General features: G+C 35.8%; 1 long non-coding RNA gene across 2 annotated transcripts; it reads left to right on the top strand.

The window, feature by feature from the left end:
* The first annotated feature begins 586 nt into the window (after positions 1 to 586).
* Positions 587 to 9,842, top strand: LOC107870825. 2 transcript variants are annotated; one of them, XR_001674463.2, is made up of 3 exons: positions 598 to 755; positions 877 to 1,222; positions 9,623 to 9,842. It is a non-coding gene; the product is annotated as an uncharacterized LOC107870825 (long non-coding RNA). The 2 variants fall into 2 exon arrangements; XR_007055792.1 differs by having other exon boundaries at positions 587 to 1,222.
* Positions 9,843 to 25,534: the final 15,692 nt, after the last annotated feature.

Consider the following 25,534-nt stretch of genomic DNA (forward strand, 5'->3'; position numbering starts at 1 on the left):
TATATTAGCAACAGTTGATAATAAAAGATGATTGCTTATAAATATTTAAGAAAAAATATTAAACAAAGGTATGCTTCTTTGCTTATGAATAATTTAAGGATACTTTTAAATTTTGGTGACTTTTGATCAAGACTATGATCAAAGTCACTTAAAAATTTGATTTAGTTAATTAAAGATTAAGTTTTGCAGAGAAAAAGGGATGAAGTACTCAACAGTTGTGTGGTAAGAAATGTGTAGGAAATGAAGGGGTGTGGCGGGAAAATGAAACATTTAAAGCGTATTTACAAAAAGAAAATTGAACAAAAAGTATGCTTATTTGCTTTCAAGTTTCGGTGATTTTTGGCTAAGGCTAAGGTCAAAGTCACTTAAAAAATTTGATTAAGTTAATTAAAGAATTAAGTTACTATTTATAAAATTTATTAATTTTTTAAAAATATAAATCAATTCACAACTTATTTAATATGTAATAAAAATGAGGGATTCAATCATTTAGAGTTCATTTGGATAAGATTTTTTTTTTTAATTAAAAATGGGCCCGAGGCCCTTTTATTAAAAATATCCAAAAATCCAATCCTATTACAAAATCGGATCCTAAAGTGACCAGCCCAAATGATAAAAACTAATCAAACTAATCAATTAGGAAAGTGGAAATGTCAATGAGGCTTGCAGAGCGCTGCTGCTTCTACTTCTTCTTCATCTGACCTAAAAAAAAGTTGCGAGTACTGTGGAGTTGGTGTCGCCTTGCCTTCTTCCATGTAAATGAAGATCGAACCTTCATGATCTTTAAGAAGCGAAGCATCCCCTTTTCATTTCGATTCATTTCTGAATTTACGAACTGATCTAAGCAAGCTCTTAATCGATCTTAGCTTGTTGCAGATTCTTCTTATGTGTCTTAACGCGTTATTCAATCTCCAATCTTTGGTGTCAAGTTCAAACTCCACTGTCAGCTAAGTGTCTTAAATCCTTGATCGTTTATATTCACTTTCCTAGGCGTTTTAATCTCCTTGCCACTAGATCAATGGGCCGAACCTCATTTGAGATTGATACCACCATTAAATTCAAGTTTGGAAAAGATATAAACCGCCTAAGAACTGTAGATCTTAATCTGTTTCTTTCCTAAGGCAGATGTTTGACTAATTCCCGATATGCAGATCTGTTAATGTGAAGACCAAGCTCCATCAAACTTGATTTGTTATCGAAGATACACCCAAAATTCTCACAGGTGCAGATATCCAAATCATCGAAAATTTTTCAGTCTGAGAAGTTAATTGGTGTTTATATTAATTACCAGCATATTTAGAATGTTAAACATACCTCTGCATGTTAGTGTCCATGTGAAATTGTTGCATTTTGCCCTTTCTCTGAATGAAGTTCTGTCACTTGTCCTCTATGTTAATAGTAAAAGTTGTCGTTATTTCCTCTTTGTGTATTGACTGTTGCTGCTCAGAAACTAGTTACAGAGGTGCAATTAATCTTGTATGATCTCTCTCCTAACATTTGGTAAACCTTGCTTGTCCAGGATTAAAATATTCTTTCCCATGCTAGGAATGTCTTGAAAATGGTCTATTTGATAATCACCTGCAAAAGAAAACACAAGATTAGCAAAAAAATCAGTAAGAGTATTTCCCTCCCTTAGGGAGTGTTGTACTCTTACTGATATGGAATCCATTGTCTCCAATATATATCTTAGTTCCACCATAATGCACCAAGGCATCTTTCATTCCTTATTAATCATCTGAACTAGTGCTAACGAATCTGATTCTAAAATCACTTTGTTAATTTGATTATCTTTGCAGTATGCTAATCCTTCTCTAATGGTTCTTGCCTCAGCTACAAGATTGGTGGTATCATGAATTTTGAAACCCTTAGCAACCAATAAGTTTCCTTCTGAATTTCTAATACAGAAAGCAACAACACTAGGACCAGGATTATCCCTAGATGCTCCATCTGTGTTACATTTGACTCAATCCACAGGTGGTGGAGACCATCTCACTATTTTAAAAGAAAAACCAGGTCTCTATATCTCCAAAACATCAATAATTTGCGTCCAGTTCATGTTGTCACAAGTGATTTTAAACCTGCTTCTTAGGAAATTCTTTAAAGTATCAGTCACTTCCCACATACCTATGCCTATGGTAGAAGTCCCACCTTGGAGCATTGTATTTCTTCTCTTCCACACAAACCACAAAATAATAATAGGTACTACCTGAAACACCCCTCTTAATCTGCCATTACCATCAATGCTCCACCATTTTCTGATGGTTAGCTTTAAATTTAGCATAGGATTGAAACTTGTTGCTACAGAAAAGTATCTCCAAACTTTTTGAGCAATATTTCCTTTCAAAAATAAATGCTCAATAGATTCAACTTCTTCATTATCACAACACCTACAAAATTGTGAAATGTCATAATTCCAGGAATGCATTTCCTGTGCAACAGGTACTTTCCCTTTCCAAATTCTCCAAGCAAGAAAGGAGAATTTGAAAGGGAGATTCTTACTCCATAGCCTTTTTAGATCATCATTACCTTCTTCTCTTTTCCTTAACGATTCCCAAGCATTTTTAACAGTAAAGAGTCCAGTATTTGTAACTGTCCACCGTGGTTTATCCCCTTGATTCAAACGTTTACACTGCCCCATAGTATTTCTTATATGCTCCACTATATTCTCTGGGACATAATTACTCATCTCTTCAAAATTTCAACCTTCCTCATTTAGGAATATATCAATGTCCCTCGTCTGATGACAAGTATGAACCTGTGATTGATGTTTGAACTTTGAATAATGGACCTAAATCAGTCCAGTTTTCAAACCAAATGCTAGAAGTACCACCTTTAGGTTCCCACCATAACACTTTTTCTAAAGAATCCATGTTTTCCAACATATGTTTACTTGAGATCCACCTTTCCATTCTACCAAAGCTGGAATTGTTTCTTGTAATATTTGTACCAAAAAAAATTGGACCACAAATTGTTCTGAGTTCTGAATTTCCACCACAATTTTGCATACAATGCATGAGGTACTTCAAACATAGACCTAAAACCAAGTCCTTCTTCATCTTTTGGTAGACAAATCTTACTTCATGCTGCCCAATGTTTGCTCCTTCCTGGTTCCCTATTACTCCAAAAAAATTTGGCAAAAATTTTGTGGAGTTCCTTAATGACACAAATTGGAGGAACAATGGCTAATAACGCATATATTGGGGTGCTTTGTAAAAAACTTGTAATTAAAACTTCTTTACCTCCATAAGATAGTAACCTTCCTATAACACCCCGAGAGTACACCCTGGGCGTCACACTTACAGTTCCGATGGACCACAAGCTAACCCATGGTACCTGCTGTGAGCACTGAATAATATAATCATAAATGCAGAAAATAACTAATATGCCATAAGGTTTTAAAAATTGAATTATGAATCTGAAGAGAAGCTGAATAAACTGAATAACTAACTGAAGTGTCAACTGAAGTCTGAATAACTGACTCTAATGTTTGAAAGCCTCTAAACTGAATGACTGGGAGTTGATGGGATAGGCCCCACTAACTCCAACTAACTACTAGACTGAAAACATGAAATAGAAATACTCTCCATCCTCGAAATATGAGGACTCACTGCTACTGCTGAGATGTCTGAAATGTCTAAGCGTGGTCTGGGAATTGGGCGTCAGAACCTATGATATAATACATCATAGCGCAAGAAAAGGTATGCGATTAGTACTTTGAATGTATTGATATGCTAAATGAGGTAGGCTGATATGCATGGTTTCATGAACAAGAATAATAAATTATCTGAATATAAATGTAAAGCATGGAGTACTGAATAAAGAACATGAAATCTGTAGATACTGGAAATATGTGAAATCTGTAAATACTGTGTATGCATGGAAGCCTGTAAATACTGAAGGTACATGAAATCTGTAAATACTCGGGATGCATGACCAAGCATATAACATGAACTGAATAAAAGTTTGTAATATTGAAATACTGACATCTGTATGCTTTGGTCAAATAACACTGAGACTGAATTACTGGTCTGATTATTGGACCGAGACTATGGGAGTTATCATCTAACCGACATGACCCAATCTGAGCTAATCGGGGTCCAACCTGTAACCCTAGTTAGAAGGGTGTTAATATCGTGCCACGGGTACTAACGCGGCTATGTGTGGATCCACTATACTGATATATTGTTTGAAGGACTAAGGGTGTCAAGCCTGAACGTACGGGTGACCCCTGCAAGATAGTCAAGCCTAATCTGACGGTGACTCCTCATATCCTATGCTGGCTACGTAGTTCTGGAGCATAGGGACTGCTACTAACGACTCTGCCTATCTGACGGGGAAGCCGTCATCTCTACACTCGCTCGGTGCTAAATCCTACTCCCAACTGAAAGACACTGAAATACTAGACTGTTCTGAGTTTAACTGACTGATTGATATCTGACTGTCCTAATAATGCTCATAGTATGTTCTGAAGACTATTCTGTAATGTACTGAGACTAGACTAAGTAAACAACTATGGTTTTCGGGTATTCATTACCCCAGGACTCGAAAACAATAATGGTAAAATGATACTAAAGCTTGGAGGACAAAGCATGAAGGCTTTTATTAAACCAATCACTCTTGTAGTCATTTTATCAAACACTTGGAGTTCATGGTTTGATTAAATCATAGGAATGTCATGGAACTTGTAGTAAAAGCATGAATTCAACATAAATAATACTAAATCATGATTTAATTCAAGGAATGATATCATTAAAACATGGAGAATTGCATAACAACAATAACTTCATTGAAACATGGTATACAATCATAGTTCAGGGAGATTCATGGGCGAAATCACAATTTAAAATCGAATAACTTGAAAATATCACAATTTTGTAAGTTAAATAGGATACTTGGACTCCATGGGTGAAAGGAACCCATGGAAGAACATCTAACATACCTGGGTTAATGAATTTGAGAGGATTGATGGTGAGTTCTTGAGATTTGGCCTTGAGTTTGAGAGCTAGGGTTTCTTGTTCTTGAAAAGAGGATCTTTAATTTGAAAGGAATTGAATAATGATGAGTATTTAGGTCAATTAGGGGTTAAATTTCGTGTTTAGGATGAGTTTAGGGCTTAAGAAAAAGACCCAAATACCCCTAAACGAATTTAAAAATGCAAGCTGGAAACTGAAGGTCCCGATTTTTGGCCTTGGCGCGACGCGCCACTGGAAAAGGAAAATTGGGAAATTGGACGATGGTGTGACGCGGTAAGATCGCGGTCCTTCACTGGAATGCCATTTTGGCCACCTCCGCGACGCGCCATAATCGCGGAGGCAATTTTGGAAATTGCCAAACGTGAACTGGGTCCTTGGCGCGATGCGCCGATATCGTGGTACCTCACTGGAAACTGACAATTGTTATTTAGACTGGCTCCGCGATGCGCCAAGGGTCAAAATGACGGTGTTTAACAACTGAAATTTAAAATCGCCATAGCTTCTTATCCGTTTATCGGATTTGGGCGAATTTTATATGGTTGGAAAGCTAATTGAATTTTCTACGCAATGGCAGGCTCTAAACTGAAAATTAGGTATTTCGAAAATTTTATATATGAATGCTCATGTATTGGGACTTAAATCATGCTAGGGAAATATAGGGTATTACACTTCCTTCCCAAGATTGCAATTTTCCTTTCACCTTCTCAATCAACTCTGCATAGTGTTTCTTTCTCTTTCTTTTGTGAGTGATTGGACACCCTAAGTATTTTATAGGAAAGATGCCCCTTTTCATACCTGAAGTGTGCTCCACCACCTTAGAAGAGTGTCTTGCAACATTTTGATGCATGTAAAATAAACTTTTTTCAGTATTCACCTTTTGACCTAACTGCCTTTCATATTTCTTTAGGATATTCATTATCATCTGCAGTGACTCTTCATGAGTATGAGGGGAATATTATTATGTCATCTGCATATGCTTAGTAGTTCAAATTTGAACTCCATTTAGGCATCCCATAACCTACAAAATAATCATTAATAAATAAAGAATTTAAAGCTCTTATCAGCACTTCAAAAGATACAATAACCGAAGTAGGAGATAAGGAACTCCTTGTTTCACACCTCTAGTAGAGTGAAAAAATCCATGTGATTTTCCATTTATCAATATTGAGTAATAGTTATTTGCAATCAATCTCCATATCATATCCACAAAATTCTCAGAAAACCCTATCTTCCTTAGCACCTTCATAAGAAAAAACCATGAGACTCTGTCGTATGCTTTTTCCATATCAAGCTTGATCACCACATTTGCTGGCTTCCCTCTCTTTCCAATATCAGTCACAGTTTCTTGGGTAAGCAAAATATTTTCAATAATACTTCTCCCCTTAACAAAACCTGATTGGTTAGTAGAAATAATTTTTGGCAACAAGGCTTCAATTCTATCATGGAAAATTCTAGACATAATTTTATAGACAAAATTGCTCAAACTAATAGGTCTCAAGTCAGAAAAGTTTTGAAATAGATCTTTCTTAGGGATGAGAACCAAATTAGTATGAGTAATTGATTTGGGCAAGGAGTTACCAAGATAGAAATTTTGCACCATTCTTACAATATCTGGACCCATAATATCCCAATAAACTTGAAAAAATTTACCAAAAAAGCCATCAGGTCCACTGGAACTCTCCCCCTTAAGGTTGAAAACAACCTTCTTGACCTCTACTTCATCTGGAATTCTACATAGGAGATCATTTTCCTCATAGCTTACCATTTTTGGAATGTGAGAAAGTAATAAAAAGGATGTAGAATCTCTTTCTTGTGTAAATTGTTTCTGGAAGAAACCCACTGCAGTAAAAGCAATCTCCCCCCATTTTAAGCCAAACCCCTTGTTGATCTTAAATTCTACTACCTTCAGTCTATGCCTTCTCCCTTTAACAACACTATGAAAAAATCTAGTGTTCTTATCACCACTTTCAAACCAATCATATCCAACCTTTTGCTTCCAATAGGACTCTTGCAAAGTTAGGTACCATCTGCATTACTATCATGTTTTCAACAGAGGGGTCTTCAGCAAATAATTTCTCCTTTATTCTAGCAATGTCTTCTCTGATGAGCAACTGCTGAAATATATCCCCAAATGTCTCTCTACTCCATACAGTCAAAACCTTTTTAATTTTTTTTGATTGTTCTCTTGTAGTCTAAAAAGGGATTTGCTGAAAAGTTTATATCCCAATTCAACTTAACAATTTCGTTAAAAGTCTCATGAGAGGTCCAGAAATTAAGGAACTTAAAAGGTCTACAGATCTTCGAGGCTTCTGAGTAACCAGAGATTAATAGAGGTGCATGATCCGACCCAGTCCTGGGTAAGTATTCCACCTCTAAATTAGCAAATACATTCTGAAAATGGTCATTATAGAGCACTCTGTCCAACCTTTCAAAAATACAATCAACACCTGCCCGGCTATTCCACCAAGTGAATGGACTACCCTTAAATGACATTTGAGCAAGGTCATATGACTCGATAAAAGATCTAAAATCATCTATATCAGCATCTAATACAGGCAAAACCCCTATCTTTTCTTCGGCATTAAGCACCACATTAAAATCTCCCCCAATTAACCATGATTGAGTGACACCCTGATTAATAGTAGAGATATCATCCCACAATTGAAGCCGAAGGTTATGATCATATTTTGCATAAACCAAAGAAGTATAGTAACAAAGACTAGTAACCAGCGCCTATAATTTTAAAGTTAACTGTTGATCAGTATCACTGACTGTTGTGACATTATATCCCTGGTTAATAAAAACCCAAATCTGCCCATTTCTATTGTGTTTAGCTTCCTATATTCCCAACCTGGTCTTGTATTTGTTGATGTTTCTATAATGTTAGAAAGGCTCCAATAGAGCCACAAAAGCAAACTTATGAACTCTGTGAAGCATTTGAATACTCTGAAAGGTATGATGTGATTTTATTGACCTAATATTCCATATGAAAGACTTCATCATTTGTTAGGTTGAGTAGAAACCACATTCCTTTTTTGTTGTTTTCTACTAGGTAATGATAAATCAACATGCCCCTGTTTCTTCCCCTTTCTAACAGTTTTCATGGCTTTTCCAGTGCTAGGAAGTAGGTGTGCATTTTGACAGTATGATCTTCATTTTCTGTATTTACCACTTCTGCATTTTCTATGTTATCTACATCTTTCAATTTACTATTCACATTATGAGAAATTATACCATGAAGAGTTTTATTAGGTGACTCAATATCACCTAATACCATAAAAGAATCATCTGTTTGCATAATGGTAGGTACTTCTACTACTGCCGGTGTATCATTTTCTGACCCATGTTGAACCTCCTTATTTGTTTTATTTGTTGCAAGCGTCATGTCAGAATTTGTTGCTACTGTACTATCCCCCTTTATATCATCTTCTTTGTTGCTTTCTACTACTTTCTTAACTCTGTCAACCTCTCTATGCAGTGCATCTATTGGACTTTCAGTACTCATTGTCTTATTTTGATGGAAAGCTTATGCTGTACACTTTTTTGTGGATATGTTCTTCTTCTCCTCATCTTTTTCACTCTGTGCTAAATCTGCATCCTGCTCATGCCCATCTGAATTGTTGTACTTCCTCTCTGTATTTATTCCACCAGATGCATTTGTTGTTGCCTACTTCTTTGAGATGTCTGAATTGAGACTTGGAATTGATATATTTGATGTTTTATCAATGTTCCTGTCTCCTTGGATCTCACTGCAGAGCCTGATGTTGTATCCTGTTCAATGGGTATATCATTCTCTTTTTGAAGCTTTGTACCTTGACTAGGCATGACCAAATCCTTTTCCTTAGTTGTTTCTTCCTCAGGTAATATGCTTTGCAAAACAACAAATGGATTATTAGAATTAATCTTACTTTGACCTTGAAGCATTCCATCATTCTCTTTGATCAATTTGGTAGTGCCTTGTTCCACTTTAAATCTCCTACTGGTAGGATTCCACTTTGCAAATACCACTTTCCCATTTTGATATCTTCGTTGTATACCTATCTCCCCTTCCATTGTATTTTTATCAATTTCTTCTTGTTCATTTTCCTCCCTTTTGGGTCTCAGTTCTAGGTGCAAGGTTCTATATTCACTTTCATCATGTCCTTGCAATTTGCATGTATGACAGTACTTTGGCAACACATCATACTGAATATAGATTTTTTGGACCTTAGCCTCATTTGTTTTAGCATTGATTACCTCTAATTCCACAGTCAGGTAAATTAGCTACTAAGTCCACTTGAACTTTGACCCTTGCATAACTAGGTCTGGTTTTATTAATAGTAGCTTGATCCAATTGAATTGGCTTCCCCACTGCTGATGCCAATGAAAATAGGGATTCCTTTACAAAGAAAGTAGGTAACAAGTCTGGAAAAGATATCCATGCCATGATTTGTGTAGTTTCTTCGTCAGGTTTGAAGTTAGCATCATAAATAAGTGGATGCATCTGATATGCAATGCCATCTTTAGCAGTGATATAATAAACAGTTTTTGCTATCATGTTTACAAAATCGTCCATTCTTGAAAACCTCATTAGAATATGTCTCTGTCTCAGAAGACCTATTTTACACTCCCCTTTAACCTTTACATTATTTTGGAATTTGAATACGCAGGTCCTCCAACTCTGGCCAGCCATAGGAGAATTTCCCTACCACTGCAAATTAAAGATCTTCAATTATGTTTATCTTTCGCACTTCATCATCTGTCCATGAAATCTGAGGAATTCCATCATTGTAGTTAACATATTTCATATTTATTGAAACAAAATTATTAATCTGTTGAGACTTCAATTCAGGTTTTAATAAATCAATAAACTTGAGTTGATTTCCATTAGGATTTTCATCTTGATTACAACTCTTTTTCTCATTAGAAGGCAAATTACTACGATTCAAAGGCAAAACGGTTTTAGAAGATGAATTTGGATGATATAATTCTGGAAACATCGAAGGGGAGGTAATTGAAAGTTGATGGTCAGTCCCAGACGACTGAACCTTTGCTATACCGGCGCCGACTAATGACTTGTGAATCGATTGAAAATATTCTTTCAATATAAAAGGAAAAAAGGTATGTTAGACGTTAGTTTCGATCGGCTATAATATTTTAATTTCCTTTTTAGTTTTTTTTTAGGTGTTTGGTAAAATAAAAAAGGTACTTAAAAAAAGCTAAAAACTGACTAAAAAAGGCAAAAAATGAGAAGTTGGGTACTCCAATTTTGTACCTTTTAGATTAAAATTATTTTAAAGTTGATCAGGACATTTATCTTTTTATCCGTTATATTTTCCACTAATTTTAACAATACTTTGAATTTGTAGCTCTTAAATATATTATTTTTTCTTTGCTGCTTCTCTCTGTCTCTTCCTTTCATTTTTCTCTTCATCTTTCTCCTTTATTTTTAAATTATTAAAATTAAAAATTATATATAATTTAAATTATTTATGGTGTTAACAGGTTTAAGGACATTTCAAAGTCATTTTGACAACAAAAAAAATATTGAACAACATTTGTTAATCAGATACATCAATATTTCTTTTTCAGTTTCAGCACTAAAATCAACACACTTATTGCTTAATTTATAAGCATTTATTTTCATCTTTTAAACACAAATCTAAAAAGCTATTTTTTAATCCTATCCAAACAGACTCTTATTCTTATCATTTTCATTTAGTTTTTTTTTTTTTGAAAAACTCAATTTTCTCTCCACTGAAATGTTTCTCCTCTCTCAAATATCCAACTCTCTCCCAACAACAGATTGTAGCCAATAGCACAACAGATCAATGTTGTTGTCATCTTCGACGACTATCAGATGTTTGAGAGCCCACATTCGACTTCTTCATTCTTCTTTCTTCCTTTGTAGCTGTTAATTTCTCTCTTTTCGCAGGTAAAGACTTCTCTTTATGTTGGTTTTAAAAAAAATAGAGTTTTTTAGTGAGTGAAGAAAAAGAAGAACTTTAGTTGAATTCTCTTCAAGTATGGGTTAACAATTGTGAGAATTGATGCTAAAAAAAAGAGGAACCCGAAAAATTTTAATTTGTGGTATTTGTTCTCTTAATATGACGGTTGATGAAAATGTGGTATCTTTTTTGAGTGAAATATAATTTTTTTTTTCTGTTTTTGTTCTTGTTCTCGGATATTGTTGTAACAATAGTGAAACTTGAATTTTAATTTTTTTCGAAGACATTTATTGTAACCAAATTCAACTATTGATATTTTATCTTGTTGTTTGTGTTGTTGTATTGAATCACTTGGTGTTTATTGGTGTTGTTGGTGTTGTTTATTTTGTTGGTGTTATTTGTGTTCTTAGTTTTGTTGGTATTGATAGTGGTGGTGGTGTTCTTGATTTTGTTGGTGTTGTTGATGCATTGATAAAAACATTATTGTTGTTCAAGTAGATATATAGTTTTGTTGTTGATATTGTTGGTGGTGGTGTTCTTGGTGATATAGCTTGTTGTTGATGTTGATGTTGTTGATGTTCTTGTTGATATATATGCACCGTAAAAATATTGACCAACAGATGTGTAATATGTTGTGACATAAAAATAATTTCTTGAAATATATTAAGCATATATGGAAAACAACTATATCATCTGCTTGTTTATTGTTATGTTGTTTCTAAAAGATGACCCATCTGTTACAATAAATAAATCATCTGTCGAAAGAAATCAAAATAGTTTTGCTGTTGGCTTGATTTCTTCCAACATATGACTCAGATGGGTTATCTGTTGAAAACATGATAACAATCTTGCTACTGATTTTATTTATTTCAATAGATAACTCATCTGTTGCAATAAATGGGTCATCTGTTGAAGAAAATCAAATCAACTTTTCTATTATTTTACTTTTTTTCGATAGATGACTTATCTGTTGCCAAAAATGAGTCATTTTTCAAAGAAATCAAGACAGTAGTGAAACTATTTTTATTTCTTCCAACATATGACTCATCTATTGCAACATATCATTCATTTGTTGCAATAGACTGCTCATCTGTTGAAACTATTATTTTACTACGTTGTACCTATTAAATTCACTGTTACCCCTTTTTAACGATGCATAAAATAATTATATTTTTTTTATTTTCCTCTTATTTGTAGATAAAATGGATCTTAAAAAAAAAAAAAGAAAGTAAATCAACTCTAAAAAAAAGAAAAAAGTAAAGTAGCTAGGCTATATTCACTACTAAATGAGCTTGTTGTATATGCAATATCATAATAAGAAGCTGAAGTTTCTTTTCTATCAGCTTTAAATATAGAAAAATAGAAGAAAAAAAGGATGATAATGAAGTAAACAGAAGTGAAGAATCTGAAGATTTTAAATAAAGATAAACAAGGAGATGATGAAACAAGGAGATGATGAAAGTGAGAAAGATGAGGAAAGCGAGGGAGATGAAAAATATGAAGAGGAAATTGGTGAAAATAAAAAGGAAGTAGTTATAAATAAAGAAGAGGATGAAGAAGATGATAAAAATCATGAAAGAGAAGAAGATAGAGGAAATGATGATGAAAATGAACATGAAGAAGAGGAACGCTTCATAAGAGATCTTGAATTTAGATTAAAAAAGGTCATCATAATCTAAATGCTAATATTGATCCCAATAGCCCTTCCACTGGAGAGCTTGTCAAAACCTTCTGTACTGATAATTTTTCTATTAGAATACAGTGTGATGGTGCCATAGATTTAACTGATGATTGTGTGGTAAAGTCAACCATGGAAAAATCTTTTGACCCCTTTAGGAAAATACTTTGAGAAAAAAGAGTGAATGTTTATTTCAAGAACAACTGCTTTGGACAATATCTTGATTTATCGGAGGATAATAATACTCTTTTTCAAATGATCATGGTGTATGGTCTTCTCAAATGTAGGTTTATGTATGAAAATAAAGATAAGGTGGATGAGGTTGTCACGACCCAATTTCTCTGATCATGATGGCGCCTATCATAACCTACTAGTAGGCAAGCCAACCCATAGTCCGGAATGGCTAGTAACCGACTACTCATTATAAGGAATAGAATTAAAATAAATGAAATAAAGATCAATACATAATAAAATCCCAAAACCTGGTGGTATCAGTACAAGAGCTTCTAATATAATAAGAGTACAAAGGTGAAATATCAAGAGAAGTACAGTGATACAACTTATCTCTAAATATAACATAGATACTAGTCTAATAAATAAGAGAGAGATAAGTAATACTCTGAACGTCAGGAGCTCATTCTAAGTCTCTGAACCATGATTGTTCTTCACGATGCATACATCAACGATAATAACTGATACTATAATCTGCAGGCTGCAGAAGTGTAGTATGAGTACCAAATGAATAGTACTCAGTAGGCAATTGCCAACTGAACTACAAAGATAAAGCATATATATACAACATATAAACAAAATAGAAGCTACACCTAAGAGTCCAGAAATTATATAACAAGTCAATGAGAATAATAAGGGACAACTATCTTATTCAAGTCCAAGAGTTTAACATAATAAGACTAAGGAAGTATCAGGGTGAACTATCCTATTCCAGCTACATTCAATAGACGTTAATGCTGTACCGTATATCCCAGGCCAATATATGAATAAAGGGCGAAAGAAAGATATATAACAATATATGAAGCAAAGTAATGACTATACAATATGAATAAACGAAGGAAGGGGTATAAAGTAGTACCATAGCTTCATATAGCTAGATCTATATACATACATATACATATACATATGCATATGCATATAAACATGAGGTCGCCTCTAAGCATAACCTAAATTATCATGTCCTCATACTATCATGATTTAATATTACTGTACTTAGGGTTTTTAATCCACATGGCTAGACATGAAATAATCGTGCATAATAATGTAATCACAAGATAGAAGAGGCCGAAGACATACCTCAAATATCGATACTAGATCAATGACCACTCTGTCATAAGCTAGCCATAATAATTATCATAACAATGATAATAATAATATCAATAACAATGTGAATAACCGACCACTCCAGACAACCAAATACCTAGCTGAGCCTATGCATACCCCTATCTCCCCAAGATCAAAAGGTTCAATTAATATATAATAACACAAGGCATATTATTCATCCATATCTATGTAACCGTCCCATACTGGCTGATAGACATAGGTGCATACTGGTGATAGATGATGTACATGTAGGAATGAATGCAAAGTACACAATCAATATCACAATCTCATTATCATAACCATTTCTATCTTATCTATCATCATCATGACTATCATCAGTGTAATCGACCTCCAGCCTTGCTGGGTATTAATATCTCATCACAGTATCCTTCGGTCTTTTTGGGTATCAATATATCATCACAGTATCCTCTGGACTTGCCAGGTATTAATATATCATCACAGTATCCTTCGACCTTACCGGGTATCAATATATCATCACAGTATCCTCCAGACTTGAACTGGGTATATATATCATCATATCATCAACACACGTACACGTTTATATAGATATATAATAGGTGCACAAACTCAATTCATGGCTAAAAGAGTGTAAATTCATAAGTATGTTGCCCGAAATGACCTTCAGTACTGAATTATTATAAAAGTGTAGAAAGGGGTTGAATCATGGAGATGACCTCTAATTATTAGCCTAACCATTTCTTCACATAATTATTATTCATGAAATACCCAATATCTAACACCTAGTCAAGATTCAAAACTAGACCATAATTGCAAATTAACAGATATTCATTTCCAACCATCATAATCTCACTAGTCACCATCTAGCAAAAGACCACTATCCATTATTTAGACACTTATTTAGTTATCAACTAACATCTCTTATTATCTAGCATCCTTAATACACAAATCCCCATTTAACAACTAATCGACATCATAAACTTAGTTATTAATAACAACTAGCATTCACCTATGCTAAACTCGTCATCATCATTAGCTACGTATCATCCATAATCACTAGCTGCTATATTACAACTAATCAAGGTTTATTAACTAGTACATTAGATTTCTAGCCATCAAGTACTATAGTCACTTAATAGACAACTAATTACCACATAGCTTAAACATTATTTAGGAACAATAGTCACAATATTGTATTTTAGCTAGAATCACATCAATTACTGATATAATAATCATGAATATATCGTATATATGCATTCCATCTCTAGTATTTAATCAGTCGAATAATAAGTGTCACATCACATCTTCCTCTGTTCCATACCAAAGATATATATATATATATATATATATATATATATATATATATATATATATAAACATATATATTTATTCATAAACTGTAATCGCATCTTTTACAAGGATTAATAATTCTCGGATGTCCAACCGATAACATAATACGACCTTTGGCCCAATATGCGCTTGGAATGATCATAACATCATAATAACAACCTTAGTCCCACATACGTATTTGGAACTCATGTCAATAACCATGTATATAATCATATTATATTTATAAGACTTAGCATATCTATAATCATCTCATACATAGGAGATATCTCACATCTAGGAGGCATAATATCGATAAGCATATTGAAACACCCTAGGTTTTTGGTCCTTAGAAATTTTCCTGGGTTTTTGGCTTTTGGACATCATCCGAGTTGGGGTACTAGTCGTATGGTAGGGTACGAGTAATATAGTCCAGTGTTGGGTGGTTGAGTTTTTGGAATAGGTACGACTTGGGTGGGTACAACTCATATGGTGGGTGATGGGTCATATGGTTCTGTTTTTCTTCATTTAATCTGAAACTTAGTAACTTAACTTGGATCTGTGTATGAGTGGCTCACCATAGGTTGTGAGATAGTGTATAATTTATGGGTGCCAATCGTATGATTGGGTATGAGTGGGAATTTGAAGTCATAGGTTGGTCGGTATGGGGGTTGAGATTTTGCTTGGGGTACGAGTGATGGGCACCACTCATACCCTAGGGTACGAATGAGGAGAGGGAAGGGTCGTACCCTCATGCAGAAAATTAATACAGTTTAAGTTGGGGGTATTCTGAATATTTTCCCTTATAACTCCTTGGGACCCCATGACTTAAAATAACTTTTTGGGGCTTCATTAACCTACTTGCAATCAATCGAACCCTCTAAACTCTCTCAAAATCTCCTCAAGGCTCTTGGGTTAAGCAAAAGCTAGGGTTTCCTTCAAGGTGGTTAATTGAGACTCATAGGGGTGATTTCTTCTCATCATCTTCTCAATCTAAGACAAGATTCTTCTCCCTCTTTGTTAGTTCCAACTAAAGTCATATTTTATGAATTGTTTTCATGGCATGAATGTTGTATGGTTTTGGGTTTGCAAATATATATTGGGGTTTTTGGTTATAAATGCTTGGATTAGTTTTATCACGTTTTAATTATGGATCTACATGTTTTAATGGTGGTTTGGACATTTGATTGCATGAGAACAATTAATTGGTACTTGGTTTTGGCTTCGTAAATACTATGCCCCCAATGTATTTGATAAAATGCCTATGAGAATGCTTTTATTAAATTGTTGGACTTTCATTGAACTATAGCATGGTATAACTTGGTAATGGAATCGTAAATAGTATAAATGGTCTAAATGGTTTGGAATGGTCAAATGGTACGGTCTTAGTGGTCATGGTTGGTTTAATTAAAAGCCTTGTGGGGTATAAATAAATTCCCCAAGCAAGCTAAGTAATGAACATACTTGCGGGGTACATGGAAATCCCTCAAGCTAATTTAATAATGTAATCTATAGGTACATAAGGACATTACTTGTAAGCTATAGTCGGTATGAAGATACCACTACTTATAGCCTTGGTTAATAATAAATGGAATGGTGGTCTTGGTTATGTAGTAATAGTTTTAATTGGGAAATAATGGCGGGGTATGATAGCTAATCGTGAAGGTGTGAATCCAATGTATGGACACTGGAAACTCATATTTGTCGACACGAGGATTGGTCATGATGATCATGTGGGTACATGGGATTCCCCTAAGTTATAATTATATATATGTATCATGGAGGGCGAAGGGTACTTGAGAACTCCTACTCCTATAGTATTTCCAGTTCATGTGGCTACACACACTGGGGCCTGTTCAGGGGGTTACACTGTACCCATATAGGCCGTGGGTAGTTCTAAGATGGTACACATACCAAGGTTAAAGGTTTTAAATGCATTCTAAACTCGGTTCCCTTTTCCCAGCATGGTTATATATATGTATGTATAGTTATGAATGCATATGGTTGGTTTACTTGGTTTTAAAACATTATTTTATCCTTATCCTAAGTACTTGCTAGTGTTCACCTGCTAACCTATCTTCAGCCGACTGTATCCCCACACGATGCAGGAATCATCTATTTTACTCCTCCTGCTTAGTGATCGAATTTGGGATCATCTATTGGATTGAAGTAGTGATCTTCCATACTTTGGAAGTCTCCATTTTATATCATGGATGTTTTTACATGCTTTGGTCATTTTACAGACATTGGTTTTGGCTATGGTTGGGGGCATGTCTCAACTGAATATTGTTTTTCTTTCGGTTAGATGCTTTATGGAACTACTATTGGTTGGAATAGGCAGTATCGATATAGGTGTAAGAATTAGTACTGGCATTGGTATTGGGACTGATATCATTTGACTGAATTTATGATTGTTCCATCCTTTTATGTTATGTTATGGATAGGAACTTGGTTATTATATAGTTTTGTTATATTGTTGGCTGGGATTGGATGGTTGAACTTACTTAGGTTGGTCACGATTATAAACCTTTCTTAGAGTCTGGAATAATAATAAATGTTATTTGGTTATATGTTTGGAATTTATCTGACTCAGGGTATGCATATTTGGAGGTTGTGTTTCATAACAGGGCTGGTCCCTAGTCCTGGTTGGACTTGGGATACCCATTACGTTAAGGCCTTAGTTCTGGTCATGTCAAGTTGGTATCAGAGCTTTAGGTTTGTGGTCAATTGGGGAGCCCATAAATTCGTGTCGAGTAGGTCTCTTTTAAGGGTGTGTAGTATGCCACACTCATAAGGAAGAGGCTATAAGGCATCTGGGAATGTTTCTCTTTCCTATGTTCTATTTTAAACTATTAGATCTATGGTCTTAAAATCCTTTCTAATCTCTATTTGTTAGCTTTTTAAATCATTCCTCGATGATTTGAAGCTTACGAAAACACCTCTATCCTAATTGAGGACAATGCTGATGGGATACATTCTACTTAGGGGATCTATACTCGATCTAGGGGTCCATTCCCTGATTATTCTAGAGTTTTACTGGTTTTTTCTAGTCCTTCTCAGGCTAATATTTGAATGCAGAGCTTCTTCAGTCAATCCATATGATTGCTCAATTAGTGGCTTCTCAGACTGAGCGTGGTGCATATGCTATTCCATCCTCTGATGCCACAGGGGTTGGCCAGCTTAAGAAGATGAGTTCTCCAACCTTTACTGGTCTTAAGGTGAAGGAGAAACCTTAGTATTTTCTAGATAAGATGGAAAAGATTTTTAGGATTATTCATGCCACGAATGTGGAAGGGGTGGAATTTAAAACTTATCAGCTCAAAGATGTAGAGTACTAATGGTACGAGGAATGGGACAGGGCAAAGGGTGATGTTGAGGAATCATCTTTGTAGGGGACTTTATCCAATGCACATTCAGACTGATTCTTTTCTCAGGAGTTGAGGTAAGCAAAAATGGAGAAGTTTGTTAATCTAAAATAGGGAAAGATAATAGTCAAGGAGAATGCCTTAAAATTCCATCAGTTGTCTAGGTATGCTCTGGAATTGGTGTTTGGTATAAGGGCCAAGATGAGAATATTTGCTTCATGACTGTATTAGGATTTGATCTTTAAAAGCGAGACTGCATTTCTGATCAAGGACATTGATATTTCTAGGTTGGTTATTCATATGTAATAGGTTGGGAAGGAAAAGAGGAAGTAGGCTGAGATAGGTGAAAGATAGGTAAGAGGTTTAGGTTCTCTGACCAAGGTGGTGGTCAACAACAAAGTGGTCGAGATAGTGGTAAGTGGCCAAAGAAGAAGACAAAGAGTTTTGGTTTCTTCTCCACAGCTAGTGCTTCTTACCCAAAGCCGTCGGGTGACATGCGTCAGCAGGGTGACGACAACTTTAGGGCACAGTGTGCCTAATCTCAGGAAAGTAGGGCACAATGGACTTCATCATGTCCTTTTTACAGGTTCTATGGTCGGGGATATTAGGGTTTCTGTGATAAGGGGAGGGGTAAGTGCTTCAAATGTGGTCATCCAGATCATATGCTTAGAAACTGTCCGCTTAGTAAGGTTGCTTCGGGGGCGAATAAGGTTCTGATTACCTCTTCATATGCTTCTGCACCAAAGGGTGCTACTTCTGTATCTATTTCTGCTTCTGGAACCGGTACATGCCTAAATTGGTTATATGCTCTTACTACCCGATAGGAGTTCTAGGTATCGCCTGATGTCATGACTGATACGCTACAACTTTTTCTCAGAACGTGTATTTCTTGCTTGATTTGGGGTCCACTCTTTCTTATGTGACCTTATATGTGGCTGTGTATTTTGGTTTTGATCTTAAGGTTACTTCCGATCCTTTGAATAGTTTCTACTATGGTAGGTAACTTTGTGGTTGCTAAAAGAGTCTATAAGGTGTGTGTGGTATCTGTTGTTAGTAGGGAAATCTTGGTGGATTTGATTAAGCTGGACATGGTGGATTTTGATATTATTCTAGATATGGATTGGTTATATTCGTGCTACGCATCCTTAGATTATCAGACCCGTAAGGTTGCCTTTAGTTTCCATGGTGAAACGGTTATTGAATAAGAGGGTGGTTCCCTAGATCCTAAGGAGAATTTTATATCATATCTTAGAGCTCAGCGGTTAATCTCTAAAAGGTACCTCTATTATTTGGTCTCGGTTAAAGATTCTAACTCGGATGATCCTTTCTTGCATTCGGTTCCAGTGGTGAATGAGTTTTCTGAGGTCTTTCTGAATGATCATCCTAGTGTTTCTCCGAATAGAAAGAACGATTTTGGAATTGATTTAATCCCGGATACTTATCCAATATCTATTCTTCCTTATAGAATGACTCCGACTGAGTTGAGGGAACTCAAGGAGCAACTTAAGGATCTTTTAGACAAGGGTTTTATCCGTCCTAGTGTGTCCCTGTGTGGTACACCGATGTTATTCATGCGTAAGAAGGATGGTTCCCTTCGGATGTGCATTGATTATCAACAGTTAAATAATGTGATGTTAAGAACAAGTATCCTCTTCTAAGGATAGATGACTTGTTTGATCAGTTGCAAAGTGCAAAATTCATTTCTAAGATAGATCTTTGATCCAGGTATTATCAGCTTAAGATTAGAGAGGTGGATATCCCTAAGACAGCTTTTCGTACTTGGTATAGGCACTTTAAGTTCTTAGTTATGTCATTTGGTTTGACCAATGCCCCATCGGCGTTCATGGATTTGATGGACAGGGTCTTTTTTCAGTTTTTAAATCTTTTTTTCATTATGTTCATTGATGACATCCTGGTATATTCTAAGAGTGAGGTGGATCATGCCAATCACCTCCATGTGGTGTTGCAGACCTTGAAAGACCAGCTGTATGTTAAATTCTATAAATATGAGTTCTGGTTGAATGTTGTTACTTTTTTGGGTCATATTATTTCTCGTGATGGGATCATGATGGATCCACAAAAGGTGACAGTGGTAAGAGGTGGCCTAGACCCACGATTCCAACCAACATTCAAAGTTTCTTGGGTTTGGCTGGGTATTATAGGAGGTTTTTGGAAAGTTTCTTGACAATAGCTGTCCCATTGACTAAGTTGACTTAAAAAAAGGTAAAGTTCTCTTGGTCAGATACTTGTGAGGGTAGTTTTAAGAAGTTGAAGAGTAAGCTAACTTTGGCTTCAGTTTTGACTTTGTCGGAAGGCAATGAAGGGTTTGTGGTCTATTGTAATGCATCTTGGGTGGAACTTGGCTGTGTTTTGATGCAGCGTGGTAAGGTGATTGCCTATGCTTCCAGTTAGTTGAAAGTACATGAGAGGAAATATCCAACTCATGATCTAGAATTATTAGTTGTGGTGTTTGCATTAAAAATCTAGCGACACTATTTGTACAGAGTGTAGGTGGACATCTTATCGGATCATAAGAGTCTATAGTATGTGTTTACCTAGATTGGGCTTAACCACAGGCAAAAGAGATGGCTCGATCTTCTCAAGGACTATACCTGAGCATTCACTACTACCCTAGTAAAGGTAATATGGTAGCTGATACTCTTAGCAGGTTGTCAATGGTGAGTTTGGCTCATGTGGAGAAGGAGAAACGGGAGTTGGTGAAGGATATTCACCACTTGTCTAACCTTAGAGTTTGTTTTCTAGACTTCGAGTATGGTAGTGTGATGGTACAGGAAGTGGTGCAGTCGTCTTTTGGTGCAGAGATCTAGGAGAAACAAATTCTAGATCTTGTCTTGATTAAAATCAAGAGTGATGTAGGTGGGCAAAAGGTAATGATATTTGAGATTAGTGGTGATGGTACCTTATAGTACTAAGGGAGGTTATATATTTCAGACGTCGATAGTTTTTGAGTAAGTGTATTAGCTGAGATGTATGAATCACGCTATGTTGTTCAGCTCGGTTTGATGAAAATGCATCATGATATCAAGGAGATGTATTGGTGGAATGGTATGAAGAAGGATGTGGCTAATTTTATGGCCAAGTGTTTAGTGTGTCAATAAGTGAAAGTTGAGCACATGAGGCCTGGTGGGTTGTATCAGGAAATGGGTTTGCCGGAATGGAAATGGGAGGTGATCAACATGGATTTTGTTACTGGTCTCCCTCGGTCTCAGAATCAATTGGATTCAGTTTGGTTCATCATGGATAGGATGACGAAGTCTGCTCACTTCTTGCTAGTGAGGACTAACTTTTAGTCTGAGGATTATATGGGGTTATATCTTTATGAGATATTGAAGCAGCATGGGGTAGCTCTTTTGATTATCTCTAAACATAGTATGCAATTTTTATCTCATTTTTGGCGATCATTTTTAGAAGGGGTTGGGTACTATGATTAGTTTTAGTACTATTTTTCACATGCAGACGAATGGGCAAACAGAAAGGACTATTCAGACGTTAGAGGATATACTTCGTTCATGTGTGATTGATTAGGGTGGTAGTTGGGTTAAGCATCTGCCTCTTGTAGAGTTTGCTTACAACAATAGCTATTCTTGCATTGGAATGGCCCCTTTCGAGGCATTGTATAGTAAGAGTTGTAGATCTCCTATTAGGTGGTTTGAGCTTGGTGAGGTAGATATGTTCGGTCCGAACTTGGTTTATTAGGCTATAGAAAAGGTAAAGGTGATTCAGGATAGGCTTAAGGCTGCCCAGAGTCGCCAAAAGTCCTATGTGGATATAAGGCATAGAGACTTGGAGTTTGATGTTAGGGATATAGTGTTCCTAGAGGTATCTCCGATGAAGGAAGTGATGCAGTTTGGTAATAAGGGAAAGCTCAATCCCCGGTATGTTGGTTCGTATGCGGTTTTGAGGAGGGTTGGCAATGTTGCAAATGAATTGAAGTTGCCTTCTAGTTTGAGCTTCATTCATCCGATTTTCTATGTATCTATGTTAATAAAGTGTATAGGTGATCCTTCATCGATTTTTTTTAAAAGGTTTGGGTATCTTGGATTCTCTATCTTATGAAGAAGTCCCGATTAAGATCTTGGATCGGCAGGTTTGTTAGTTGTGGAAATAGGATGTGGCCTTGGTTAAGATCTTATGGATGGAAAAAGCTACTTAGGAAGCGAAAGAGGACATAAATTCCAAGTATCCGCATTAGTTTTCCAATCTGGATATTTGTGCTTAAGGTATGTGTTCTTTATAACATTCTTATTTCTTGGTTATAGTTAAATGAAAAGTTGATCTCTTTGCATCTTTGTTAAAGGTAAGAGTAAAGGCATCTTGGGGTGTAAATCGCGCTTGTACTACCTTGTTCATTCATTCGGGGATGAATGATCCTAGTGGAGATGACTGGAACACCCTGGATTTTGATCCTTAGAAATTTCCCGAGTTTTGACCTCACTGGACATCATACGACTAAGGGTACTAGTCGTATGTTATGATATGGTTTAGGGGGTCCTAGTCGTACCTTATACAGTGTGGTAGGGAGAGGTTTCTGTTCAAGGTACGAATGGATAACATACTGGTTGTATATTAGGGAATTAGTCATATGGTGCAAACTAGTATGGTTATCAGTGTGTCCCTGATCACATTCTATCTAAGGTATGGATTGTAGGGTACTACTCGTACCTTAGGGCACGACTTAGGTATGAGGGGTCGTATGTTGGTCAGTATAAGGGTCTAAAGAGAGGTCTAGGGTATGAGTAATAGTACTACTCGTACCCTAGGGTACCACTCGTACCCACCTGCGGGGATTTTATACAATTTAAGTTAGGGGTAATCTGTACATTTCCCCTTATAAATCCTTGGGACCCCACGAAAAACACCTTTGGGGCTTTATTTAACCTTTTTGTAATCACTTAAACACTTAGACTCTCTCAAATTATCTCAAAGGCTCTTGGGTCAAGGAAGGCTAGGGTTTCGTTAATAGGATTAAATTGGGACTTGTAAGGGTGGTTTCTTTTCATCTTTTTTGTAATCTAAGTCAAGATACTCCCCCCATTGTTAGTACCAACTAAAGGCATGTTTTATGAATTGTTTTCATGGCATAATTGTTGTTTGGTTTTGTTTTTTCAAATATATGTTGGGGTTTTTGATTATAATGGTAGGTTATGGTTTTACTATGTCTTTAACTTTTGATTTACATCTTTTAATGATGGTTTGGACACTTGGTTGCATGAGAAAGGCTAATTGATACTTGATTTTGGCTTTGGAAACACTATACCCCAATGTGTTGGATAAAATACCTATGAGAACGCTTTTTCTATATTGTTGGAGTTTTAATGGAACTATTGCATGGTATAACCTGGTAATGGAACCCTAAATAGTTTAAATAGTTTGAAATGATTAATTGGTATGGTCTTAGTGGTCATGGTTGTGGTTATCTGAACATTCTTGTGGGGTACAAGAGAATCACCCAACAAACATATTAATGAATATACTTGTGGGGTATGTGGGAATCCCCCGAGCAGCTTAATAGTACAGTATATGGGTACATGGGCATCCTTTTTATCTCTAAAAGGTTGTCTAAGGACATTGCTTGCAAGTTATAGTCGGTATGACGATACCATTACTCATAGCCGTAGTTAATAATAAATAGAATGGTGGTCTTGGTTATGTTGAAATGGTTTTAATTGGGTAATAATATCGGGGTGTGATAGCTAACCATGAAGGTGTGAGTCTAAAGGTCAAACACTGGAAACTCATGTTTGCCAACATGAGGATTGGTCATGATGACCATATGGGGTGCTTGAGAATCCCCTAAGTTACAATTGTATATATGTATCATGGAGAGCGAAGGATACTTGGGAATCCCCTACTCCTATGGTATCGCTGGTTCGTCGGACTATACATATCGGGGCCCATTCAGGGGGTTACACTGGACCCATATAGCCCATGGGTAGTTCTAGGATGGTTAATCTACATTTTAATACCCCACAAAATCGCGTGTCAAATTCAGCTCGTAAAGTTTCATGAAAGATCCCAAGACTTAGAAAATTTTGCTAAGTGTTCAAGATTCAACACTTAGTCTTATTTTAGACCTCCAAACTTTAGGGATTTATTTGGCGACCTTCCTGACGTCCGTTTTTCAATTTTCAAGTTGAATTACGATCGGGAAAGCTCTTAGTATATCCCAGGTGAGTTTCAAAATTTTTGGAGTAGCGTAAAGGAATGTTTGGGTGCCCAAAGCAGAAGCCCCGGGCGATTAGCCCGCGCAGCTTGCTAACTCCAGTGCTTAGCCAGTTTTTTCAGCATTTCAGGGTCAACTTCAAACAATCATAACTACCAATATATAATGAACTGTGAGAGCTTCTATATATCAATGGGAATATCTTTGAGTCTTCTTTCCAATGAAATTAGTTTCATCCCATTTAGACATCTACATAAAAAGTTATGATCAATTTACTTCAGCATATCAGACAATCAATTAGGGACAGATTTGACCTTAATTGTTCCTTAGGGGTATTTTGGTCATCTTCCACCCCTATATATACCCCAAACATTGGATTAAGTCTTATTTGCAGAAAAATATACTCCTCTTCTCAAAATCCTCTCAAGAACTCAAGCTAGGGTTTCAATTTGAAGACCCAAATCCCATCAATTGAAGAACATAACTCCTTATTTATCTTCAACATCAAAAGAAGGGTTTCTCTCAAGATCATAACCTATAACAAGAATCAAATCCTTCTTCAAGAATATATTATATTCAAGTTTTTCAAACTCAAGAGCCAATTTATTTTCTCTCAAAGGAACAAGAACCCTAGTCAAGGAATCAAGAACATGTCTAAGAATTTCTTCAAGAATCTTCCACCTTAGGTATGTGTAGTGTTCATCCACAGATTCCTTTCATCTGTAGGAGTCCAAGAACCATGCTTTAAATACTATATTGTGATTGTC

Source organism: Capsicum annuum, chromosome 5, assembly GCF_002878395.1.
Source record: "Capsicum annuum cultivar UCD-10X-F1 chromosome 5, UCD10Xv1.1, whole genome shotgun sequence".
NCBI lineage: Eukaryota > Viridiplantae > Streptophyta > Magnoliopsida > Solanales > Solanaceae > Capsicum > Capsicum annuum.